The following is a 12,189-nucleotide window of genomic DNA, read 5'->3' as shown; positions in this document are numbered from 1 at the left end:
AAAAAACCCTGCAGACTCCTATGTACCAGATGCAGGCAATGTTTATTATACCAAATATTTTATGCAGTTGAAAATACCACCTTATAACAAACCAAGGGACCTATTTTTGTTTAGAGGTTTCAATGAATAGGATCATAAGATCAAATGAGCATTTATTGAGAATGCAACACCATTTGTCCAGAAATGCCTGATCATCAAGGTACAAAGTGGGGCCTTTCATAATCCGTAGTCCTCTAGAGATCATTTGTTTCCGGCAGTATTCCAGCAAGAAGGCATAATGGAGGTCTGCTCTAATGACTTCCTTATTCATCAAGATGATCTCCTTCCAGGTACAAAAAGCGATGAAGAGTCATCATCCTCCTCTTCTATAACACGATTTTCTTCCAATAGATTATTGAGCTGTTCTTCCGGAAAACTGAATACATGATCCCAGGCGGAAAAGGCCATGTTGGAAAAAACAGCAAGGCAACACAAAGGAATCCAACAAAAACTGCAGTATTCAGTTTTCTGGAAGAATGGCTCAATAATCTATTGGAAGAAAATCCTGTTATAGAAGAGGAGGATGATGACTCTTCATCGCTCTTTGACACCAAATAATAAAAAACAATTTGATTTAAATAGTAAAATTCCCACTGCCCAAGAACTCTCTGACTATTTTAATGAAAAAATTTCAAACATAAGGAAAACCTTTAATAATGCTAATGTTCAAATGGAATTAGATCAGATTGACCAAGATGTATTATTTTCAAAATGTTCAAAATTTAAAATACCGAGCCTTAAGGAGATTGAAATTACTCTTCAAACTCTGAATATCAAAAGTTCAAAAGCAGATTCAATACCACCATTTCTTCTTAAAAAATACTTTGACATCTTTGGACCTTGGATTCATGTATTAGTAACAGAAAGTTTAAAACAACAAACAGTTCCTCTAGATTGGAAAAAATCCGTTATTCGACCTATTCTTAAAGATAAAAATGCCAATCATGATGATTTGTCTAACTTTAGACCAATATCCAACATTCCATTTTTAGCAAAGTTAACAGAAAAAATCGTCTTTAAGCAAATTTCAGAGTTTGTTGAGCAAACAAATGTGTTACATCCTAATCAAACCGGTTTTAGACAACACCATAGTACAGAACATTCACTAATTGGTATGACAACTTCAATTCAATATTTCTTGGATCATCATCAATCGGTGCTTTTAACATCTCTTGATCTCTCAGCAGCGTTTGATACGATTGATCACGAATTACTCCTTGCTAGACTTCAATCTATTGGGGTTACAGATGATGTTCTAGCATGGTTTACATCTTACTTCAGTAATCGCACATCTACAGTAATCTTCAATGATTCTTCTTCTTCTATTTCACAAATATCATATGGGGTTCCTCAGGGATCAATTCTTTCACCTTTACTTTTTAATATATTTTTGGCACCTCTGTTGACATTATGTCAATCTATAGGATTTCATGTTTTTGCCTATGCTGATGATATTCAATTATTGTACCCTCTAAATAATAACAATATAAATGAAATTCTGACAATTAATGAGAAACTGGAGCAAATTCATCATTGGCTGGACAAAAACAGGTTGGCTCTCAATATTAAAAAAACAAACATTATGCTGTTTCCTTGGAAGGAAAACTTTTCTTTAGTTACTCCTATTATGATTCAAAATATTCCTCTTCAATTAGTTAAAAATACTAAAATTCTAGGAGTAATTTTTGATAATAAACTCAATTATCATGATCACATTAGTAGTATTGTTAAAACCACCTTCTATAGATTGCGGAAAATTCGATCCATTTCTAAATTCCTTTGTCCTAGAGCACTTAATATTCTTATTCACTCTCTGGTGATGTCTAAAATCGATTACTGTAATTCATTATTTACAGGAATTACGTTACAAGAAATTAAACGTTTACAAATTATTCAAAATGCTTCTATTAAATTAATAACAAAATCTAAAAAATTCGATCATGTGACACCTCTCCTTAAAAAGGCTCATTGGCTTCCAGTCATACACAGAATTACACATAAATTATGTACTATTATCTTTAAAACATTAGAAAATAAGACTCCAGCATTTTTATTCAGACTACTTATTCCATACTCTGTTAAAAGAACTTTAAGATCTAGTGAACGGAATCTTTTATCAATTCCTACGTTAAAAGTAATAGGCACAAGAAGACAATTTATCTTCTCATGTACAGCTCCCCAGATCTGGAATGCGCTTCCTATGTTTTTACGGGAGGAGAAAGTGTTTGGGAAATTTAAAAGCGAATTAAAAACCTTTTTATTTAAAGACGCATTTTTAAACTAAGTAAATTTTATTATATAGTGTTATTCTAGTTAATTATTTTTCACTTATTTTTTAAATTCCTTATGTGTTTTCCCTGTATGTTCTTTCTTTACTATAAAAAATGTATTTCTCCCTCTCTTTCCCTTTGTTTTTGTTATAATTGATAAATTGTATGTAATGTTTTCGTTTTCATATGTGTATATTTTATTGTAAATCGCTTAGAAATTTGATTAAGCGATTCAACAAACAACCTAATAAACTTGAAACTTGAAACTTGAAACTTGAATAAGGAAGTCATTAGAGCAGACCTTCATTATGCCTTCTTGCTGGAATACTGCCGGAAACAAATGATCCCTAGAGGACTACGGATGATCAGGCATTTCTGGACAAATGGTGTTGCATTCTCAATAAATGCTCACTTGATCTTATGATCCTATTCATTGAAACCTCTAAACAAAAATAGGTCCCTTGGTTTGTTATAAGGTGGTATTTTCAACTGCATAAAATATTTGGTATAATAAACATTGCCTGCATCTGGTACATAGGAGTCTGCAGTTTGTTTTTTGTTTTTGCTTTGGCTGGTGATACTGCAGTTTTCGTTGGATTCCTTTATGTTGTCCAAATAGCAATAGCAGCATTAACAAATGGGAAATTAAATTGATGTTTAAATCGTACTCCTCTAGTTTGCTTGTAATGCAGTAAAAGTGTACCACTTAACCTAATAGATGAATAACATAACATACATTTTTATTTATATATCACAAAAGCATTTCAGTTCTATGCAATTTACAAGACAGGAAGACTGACCATTGTCAGTGAGCTAAAAAAGAACATTGACTTCATGCAAGTAATAATAGATATACATAAGTGAAATTCTTAGGAAGGGGTTACAAGAATTTGGTGAAAAGATATGTTTTTAAAAGCTCTTTAAAGTGTATATAGATGGCTGCTATTCTAACCTTTCATTCAAATTTGGGATCCCAGGAAGCAGCTTGGTATGATAGGAGTCTGTTAAAGAACCTTTTCTGAGTACAACCTTTGAACGAGGGGAAGGAGAAGAATAATTTATGATGAGTGGTCCATGCAAACAGGAACTGAGCCTGATCAAATAATTTTCTTATGGATCTTAGTTTCCAAAGAGTGCTGAAGCTTTTGCATATGACTTGGTCCACTTGGGTTGTCATGGATAACTGTTTATCAAGATAATAATAATAGTAACTTTATTTTTTCTATACCGCCATAATCTTGCGACTTCTAGGCGGTTCACAGTGAAGATAAGCTGTACAGTCAGCGAATTACAGTGTACAGATAAAGAAGAGATTACTGGGCGGTCAGTGATTACATGATGCAAATTGGCAAGAGGAAAGATATACATAGGTTACTATATAATTTTGACATGTTACATTGAAATGGTTGAAAAACCAGCGAATAGCTGGATACAAATTGTGAAGAAGACATTGAACAGTCAGTGAATACAAGATGCCGTTAATGAGGAAAAGTGGATTCAGTAAGATAAGCGGTAGCTTTGAAAAGGGGGGAGGAAGTCTGGCTAGGAAATGAATTTATTGAATAGAGTGGTCTTTATTTCTTTCCGAAAGGCGCCATATGTCAACCTGGCGCCATCAGTGAAGTAGCCTAGCCATCAGTTTGCTGCCTACCAGCTTGAAACTTGAATGTTCTATCCAGAAAGGTTCGTTATCTGCAACCTGCAATTTTCGGGTAGGCAAAGAGGCTGTGATTTCCGGTTGTCCTTGTGGGGGAGTAAAATTCGAAGTGAGATAGTAAATAGCTGGGGGCCAATCCCCACACCAGTTTATAGCAGAAGCAAGAGAATTTGAATAAGATTCGTGCCTCAGTTGGCAACAGTCTGTAGAAGGGACTAACGTGGTCACTTTTCTTTAGTCCGAATATTAAGCGGACGGCAGTGTTTTGAACTATTCTTAATTTTCTCACGGTTTTTTTAGGTATACCCACATAAATGATGTTGCAGTAGTCCAGGGTGGATAGAATCAATGACTGTACCAGTAGTCTGAAAGATAGCGGATCAAAATATTTTTTTATGGTTTATAGTTTCTAAAGTATGGGCCGAGCCAAAGTAGTTTTGGTCTCATTCAATTTCATTTGTACGGTGAGAGCCCAGGATTGGAGGTTCGTTATACATGAAGAAATGTTCTCAGAGAGATTAGTGAGGTTCGAGTCGGTCTCGAGGAGAACAAGGATGTCGTCAGCGTAAGTGTAAAGTGTTTCTATGGGGGATAGTTGGAGGAGTTTCAGGGAGGACATGTAGACATTGAAAAGAATAGGGGATAGAGGTGAACCCTGAGGAACTCCACAAATCTGTTTCCAGGGAGAGGATGAGGTGCCATTCATGTTAACGGAGTAAGAGCGGGAACGTAAGAATTTTGAGAACCAATCTAAGACTGTGGAGTGTATGCCAATTTCAGAAAGTTGGAAAATTAGCATATCATGATGGACAATGTCAAAAGCTGCAGAAAGGTCGAATTGAAGAAGAACAGCGAACTTATTGCGAGAGTGAAGTTGTTGGACCTTTGAGATTAATGAGGCCAATAGGGATTCAGTGCTAAAGTTGGGTCTAAAGTCATGTTGGTAGGGAAGGAGGATGGAGAATCTCTCAAGATAGGATGAGAGTTGGGTAGATATGATGGACTCTAGCATCTTGGTCAGGAGAGGAATATGTGCTATTGGGCGATAGTTGGATGGTATGGAGGGGTCTAGATCAGCTTTTTTTAGTAGAGGGGACAAGACAATGTGTCCCATTTCTGCAGAGAATAGGCCTGAAAGTAGGGCAGAGTTTATAAGATTGGTGAGAGATGAGATGGCCTGTGTGGGAATTTTCTCATATAGGTAGGAGGGGAACAGTTGCAGGATTTTAGTTTGAGGCAGAGTTTAGAGACCAGGATCTGTCAACTGGGATATGGTTGAAGACGGCTAGAGTAGGGTTGGAGTCGGTGGGCATCAGAGAGCTGTAAGAGACTGTTGGCAGGAAAGAGCATCTTAAGGTAGTGACTTTCTCGTTGAAGAATTTTGCTAGATCGTTGGCAGATGGAGAGGAGGGGGCATGGCGGAATCATTTTTAGAGGATATGGAGCGCCAGATATTAAACAATGTATTACTTTGGTTATTGGATCTGGAAATTTTGTCGCCGTAGTACTTCTTCCTTGCTTTTTTTAGTGCAGTATTATAGAACTTAATATTGACCCTCCAGGACTGTCTATCTGTGGGGGATTTAGATTTTTTTCCATTTGCGTTCTAGTATTCGACATTTCTGTTTCAGTTCTCTGTGGTATGGAAGGTACCAGGGGACCTTGCGGGAGTAGGAGATAGTTTTAGTGGATAGTGGTGCGAGGGAGTGGTAGGTGGACTCGGAGAGGGAGACCCAGTTGTGCCAGTTGGATTCAGGGTTTAGAGGGTTAGGAATGGTGGAGATTAGGTTGAGGAATTTGGTCCAGAACAGTTCGCTAGTAATTTTGTTTTTGGAAGGTAATGGAGTTTGAGGAACGGGGTGGGGACCCGAGGTGCAACATGAAAATGGGGAGGCAAAAAGGCCCTAAGAAGTGGTCGGACCAAGGGACATGTTCCCAGCGAATGTCGTCGACTGAAGTTTTGTAATTGGTGAGATCGAGGAAGCTGATGATGTCTAGCGTGTGTCCCTTTCCATGGGTTGGAGATAATGCAGGGGGGAGAAGCCTAGAGAGGTGAGGAAGTTATTAAATTCAGTTGCATCCTTGCTGGTGGTATTGTCCAGGTTGAGATTAATATCCCCAATGATTAGTAATCTTTTAAATTTGAGGAAGGCGTTTGTTATGGTCTCGAGGATGGGTTCAGAGGATTTGTTCCAGGGGGTTGGTGGACGATATAATAGTAGGATACCCAGTGGGTGAGGGTGGAGACTAGCATATATTCCAGAGAGGTATGGCTACCTTTTTTGAGGAGCTGGACATTGAAGAATGATTTGTGGGAGTTAATTCTGGGGGAGAAGAGGCCTTGGTAACCGTGAGAACAGAGTTCGTTTTGTGTAAATACGTCGTCTTTTGCAATCCATGATTCTGTGATGAATAGGAATCCGGGGTCAAGATGCTCAAGTAGTTCCTTCAAAATTTGGACTTTGTTGCATGCAGATCTTGCATTGCAGTAAAGAGTCGGGGCTGGGGTGAGAGAGTCAGAGGCATGGTTGGGAAGGTTGGCAGGGGGGATGGGCTTTAAGTAGGCATGATTAAATCTTCGAGGATTTTTTTTGAAGGGATGGCTTCTGGTGCGCAATAGCGTTGGGGATTCTGAGTCCAGGGCAAATAGTACTGACATTTATGGGGTCGAATAAGTTGGGAGAGGGAGGTTTCAGGCAAAGGGTGATATTGAAGGATGAGCAGAGTAGGAGAAGAAAAATCCACAGGTGTGGTGTCATGGTGGGAGTTGGGGAAGCCTTAGGGAAGACTGGGATGCAGGAATAGAGGAAAGGCTTGACGTCTAACTCAGGGAGAGAGCTTGGGAATTATTTGATCTCTGAGCGGTGGTTAGAATCAGGGGGATAGCTCAGCACCTAATTTAATTGCTGCTGATAGGACGAGAATGGAGGTGAAAATTGTTCATCTATTGAGTGGGAGCTAGATCAGAGGTAGAACTGGGCCTGTAATCAGGGTAATACTTCACAATATGTCCAATTAACGTCTATTGGTTTCGAGGTAGAGTTTAGCATCTAAGACAAGAAGAGACACAGGAGAACCCACACAATATTCACACACACACCAACCAAAATCATCAAACAAATAAAATTGTATGACAACCTACTGGCCACCAGAGCAGCGAAACTGGACAGACAACTCACCAATCTGCTGATCTGGACCACAGACTACAAAACCTTCAAGAAAGAAACAAAAACCCTACTCTTCAAAAAATACATAAAACCAATATAACACAACCAGACATGCCCCAAACTCCTCCTGCTATACAATCTACTTCTTATCAAATTAGAAAATGTTCAAACTATTCCTTAGAACTTCTTATTCCTTAACAATATGTACTTCTTAATATCATACAATTCTAATGTAATCCGCCTTGAACCGCAAGGTAAAGGCAGAATAGAAATCACTAATGTAATGTAATGTAAATGTGCTCTTGCTTGGACTTGCTAAAAGCTTAAAGTGACAGTACACTTTACCACTGTCCATACTGGGCTTCATGGATGGCATCACCCACATGTGAGAATACTGCCTGCTGTCCCTAGATAACACCTCTTATCCTTGGACAAGCAAGCAGCATATTCTCACAGGTGGGAGTGACATCATCAATGGAGCCCGGTATAGACAGTGCCAAAGTTCACTATCAATTCAAGATTTTGAAGCTTCTAGACCAGTGGTTCCCAACCCTGTCCTGGAGGATCATCTGGCCAATCGGGTTTTTGGGATAACCCTAATGAATATGTATGAGAGAGATTGGCATATAATGGAGGTGACAGGCATGCAGATCTGCCCCATGAAAATTCATTAGGGCTATCCCAAAAACCTGACTGACCTGTTTTAGACTTCCCGCACCTCACATGTGTGACTGCCTTTCTGCCTGACGTTGGCTCACGGTTCCTCAGTTTTTCGTTCTCTGTGGAGTGAAGAAGTTGTATTAGACTTCCCCTCGAAAGTTTTTCATTGGTCTTTTTTGCCTTTGACATCTTTATTTCTTTTTCTTATCGTTTTAGAATTAACAAAAAAAAATTATATATAATTTTTTCAGGTTTTTCTTTTTTCCTCACGGCTATCGTGCCTCCATGTTCAGTCAAAGATTGAATCCTTTGACCTTGCAGCACAAATTTTTCCGTCCATGTCAGAAGCCAACGAGCAGTATTAAAAAGTGTTCCTGGTGCCAACAGCTAATCTCAGTCACTGATCCCCATAACAGGTGTGTTCAGTGTCTGGGTCCGGACCACCAGGTGGACACTTGCATCTGTTCTATGCTTCAGAAATGCTCCCTCAAGGCTCAATGACTTCAACAAGAGAAGCTTAGCAGACAACTTGGAGACGCATCAATGCCATTGGTACCGAAGAAGGTACTGGCATCCTCTTCTCTTATGGCATCGGACACCATTCCTGCATCCTACAGCTAAGAAGCCTCTACTACCCCATCGGCGTCGCAGGCATCTTCGGCATTGAGTTGCCAATGCTCTCCTTCAGTGCAGGCGGTGTAACCTATGGGGCATGCATCCTCATCGAGGTCACCCACCCCTCATCATCCTGCAGCATCGATGGTACTGGCTGTTGAACGATACTAGGGTGCTCAGGGATTTGAGTGACATGCTGGCGGAACCGTTATCTGCGCTCTTCAATCTTTCCCTAAGTACAGGAAGAGTCCCGTTGGATTGGAAAATGGCTAACGTCATTCCACTCCACAAAAAGGGATTCAGGACGGAGGCTGAAAATTATAGACCGGTGAGTCTCACATCGATAGTGAGTAAACTTATGGAAACACTAATCAAACGCCAATTGGATACGATCCTGAACGAGGAGAATCTATGAGATCCCCATCAACATGGTTTTACGAAGGGAAGGTCCTGCCAGTCAAATCTGATCAGCTTCTTTGACTGGGTAACAAGAAAGTTGGATATAGGGGAGTCCCTGGACGTCGTGTACTTGGACTTCAGCAAAGCATTTGATAGCGTCCCACACCGCAGGTTATTGAGCAAGATGGGTTCGATGGGACTGGGTGAAACATTAACCGCATGGGTTAGGGACTGGCTTAGAGGTAGACTTCAGAGGGTAGTGGTAAATGGTACCCTCTCCGATACGACGGAGGTGATCAGCGGAGTGCCGCAGGGCTCTGTCTTGGGCCCGATCCTATTTAACATCTTCGTAAGAGACTTGGCTGAGGGGCTTCAAGGTAAAATTACATTATTCGCTGATGATGCCAAACTATACAACATAGTAGGCAACCGCACAACAGATGAAAGCACAGTGCCCGACAAAAGCTCAATGCCCGACAGTATGACGCAGGACCTACTCCTGCTGGAGCATTGGTCAAATACTTGGCAACTAAGTTTCAATGCCAAAAAATGCAAGGTCATGCACCTTGGCGGCAAAAATCCATGCAGGACTTACACCCTAAATGGTGAGATCCTAGCAAGGACTGTAGCAGAACGTGACTTGGGGGTGATTATTAGCGAAGACATGAAGACTGCCAATCAAGTGGAGAAAGCTTCATCCAGGGCTAGACAAATCATGGGCTATATCCGTAGAAGTTTCGTCAACCGTAAGCCCGAGGTCATAATGCCGTTGTGCAGATCCATGGTGAGACCCCATGTGGAATACTGTGTACAATTCTGGAGGCCACATTATCAAAAAGATGTGCGGAGAGTTGAGTCGGTTCAGCGAATGGCCACCAGGATGGTCTCAGGACTCAAGGATCTCCCGTATGAGGAACGACTGGGTAAGTTGCAGCTTCTAGAGCCTGGGCCAATCAGGCCTTAGGCTTCGCGGGATGGGCTGGGAAGGGGCGGACCCGCCTCATTTCGACGAGGCAGACTTGCCGGCTGGGTGGTACCAAGACCCGGCTGGCCGGCCAACAATTAAAGGTTAGTTTTGGGGTGGAGGTTAGTTGGGGAAGTTAGGGGTGGTCATTGGTGGCTGTTAGCTTGGGGGGAGGGCTGTTAGCATGGGGGGGGCGTCCGGAGGGGGGGCATCTTCCGGCAGGAGTGATTGGGCACCCTCCTGCCCAAAGCTCTGGATCTGAAATTTTTCCTCCCTTTTACATAAAAAAATTCTTTAAACAGCTAGGGCCAATCATCCACTCAATCATTCTAAAAAGCTTGGCTACTTCTTCAGTCCCTACATCGTGGAAAACTACTGTCATTACGCCTCTTCTTAAAGATTATAAAATCAGCAATAATGACCCTACTAATTACCGACCAATTGCAAATATCCCTTTTTTAGCTAAACTGACAGAAAAAGTAATATTTAACCAAGTATCTGACTTCATTGAAACAACAAACATTCTGCACCCTAACCAAACAGGCTTCCGTAAATATCATAATACAGAATATTCCACGATCGGTTTAACAAATAACATCCAATATTTTCTAGATCATCATAAGTCAGTCGCTCTATTTTCATTGGATATATCTGTTGCATTTGATACAGTTGATCATGATCTTCTACTCATAGAAACATAGAAATAGACGGCAGATAAGGGCCAAGGCCCATCCAGTCTGCCCACCCTAATGTCCCTCCCCTACCATTGCCCTGTGAATAGATCCCTCCTCTTCCTTTGCCCTGTGAATAGATCCCACGTGACGATCCCATCTGGCCTTAAAATCAGGCACGCTGCTGGCCTCGATCACATGTAGTGGAAGACTATTCCAGCGATCAACCACCCTTTCTGTGAAAAAGAATTTCCTGGTGTCAGCTCGTAGTTTCCCTCCCCTAATTTTCCACGGATGCCCTCTTGTTGTCGTGGGACCCTTGAAGAGAAAGATATCTTCCTCCGTCTCTATGCGGCCCGAGAGATACTTGAACGTCTCGATCATGTCCCCCCTCTCTCTGCGCTCCTCGAGTGAGTATAGCTGCAATTTGTTTAACCATTCCTCGTATGGGAGATCCTTGAGTCCTGAGACCATCCGAGTGGCCATTCTCTGAACCGACTCCAGTCTCAGCACATCCTTGCGATAATGCGGTCTCCAGAATTGCACACAGTATTCCAGGTGGGGCCTCACCATGGATCTATACAATGGCATAATGACTTCCGGCTTTCGGCTGACGAAGCCTCTGTGTATGCAACCTATGACTTGTCTTGCTTTGGATGAAGCTTGCTCCACTTGATTGGCAGCCTTCATGTCCTCACTGACGATCACCCCTAGGGTCACGTTCTGCTTCAGTTCTTGTTAGGATCTCGCCATTTAGGGTGAAAGTCTTGCATGGATTTTGGCTGCCCAGGTGCATAACTTTGCATTTTTTGGCATTGAAGCTGAGTTGCCAGGACCTAGACCAGCGCTCCAGTAGGAGTAGGTCGTGCATCATGTTGTCGGGCATTGAAACATCATCTATTGTGCATTTGCCCACTACATTACTTAGTTTGGCGTCATCGGCGAATAATGTTATTTTACCCCTAAGCCCTTCTGCCAAGTCCCTTATAAAGATGTTGAATAGGATTGGGCCCAAGACCGAGCCCTGTGGCACTCCACTGATCACCTCCGTCATTTCAGAGGGTGTGCCGTTCACCACCACCCTTTGAAGCCTACCTCCAAGCCAGTTCCCAACCCATTTCGTCAATGTGTCACCTAATCCTATATAACTCATCTTGCTCAGCAACCTGCGGTGTGGTACGCTATCAAATGCTTTGCTAAAGTCCAGATACACGATGTCCAGGGACTCCCCAATATCTAGCTTCCCCGTCACCCAGTCAAAGAAGCTGATCAAGTTGGATTGGCACGATCTCCCTTTTGTAAATCCATGTTGACGGGGATCCCGTAGATTCTCCTCATCCAGGATCTTATCCAATTGGTGTTTGATTAGAGTTTCCATTAGTTTGCTTACTATCGATGTTAGACTCACTGGTCTGTAGTTTGCTGTCTCCATCTTGGAGCCTTTCTTGTGGAGTGGAATGACGTTAGCCGTCCTCCAGTCCGACGGAACGCTGCCTTTGCTAAGGGAGAGGTTGAAGAGCTTGGACAGTGGCTCCGCCAGGACATCACACAGCTCCCTTAGCACCCTGGGGTGTAGGTTGTCAGGCCCCTTTGCCTTGTTAACCTTGAGCCTTGATAGCTCACTGTAGACACTGCTGGGCGTAAACTCGAAGTTACTGAACGGATCAACTGAGTCAACCCTTGTCTGTAGCTGAGGGCCAAGCCCCGGCGCTTCTCGGGTGAAGACTGAGCTGAAGTATTCATTTAA

General features: G+C 41.8%; 1 protein-coding gene across 3 annotated transcripts in view; it reads left to right on the top strand.

Annotated features, from left to right (window-relative positions):
* DSE (dermatan sulfate epimerase) overlaps nucleotides 1-12,189 on the top strand; it is a 244,157-nt gene that overhangs the window by 92,345 nt on the left and 139,623 nt on the right. The gene's annotated exons all lie outside the window — the stretch shown is intronic.

This window comes from Geotrypetes seraphini, chromosome 3 (genome assembly GCF_902459505.1).
Source record: "Geotrypetes seraphini chromosome 3, aGeoSer1.1, whole genome shotgun sequence".
Taxonomy (NCBI): Eukaryota; Metazoa; Chordata; class Amphibia; order Gymnophiona; family Dermophiidae; genus Geotrypetes; species Geotrypetes seraphini.
Note: the sequence above shows the minus strand (reverse complement) of the source record. Positions and strands in the feature narration are given on the sequence as shown.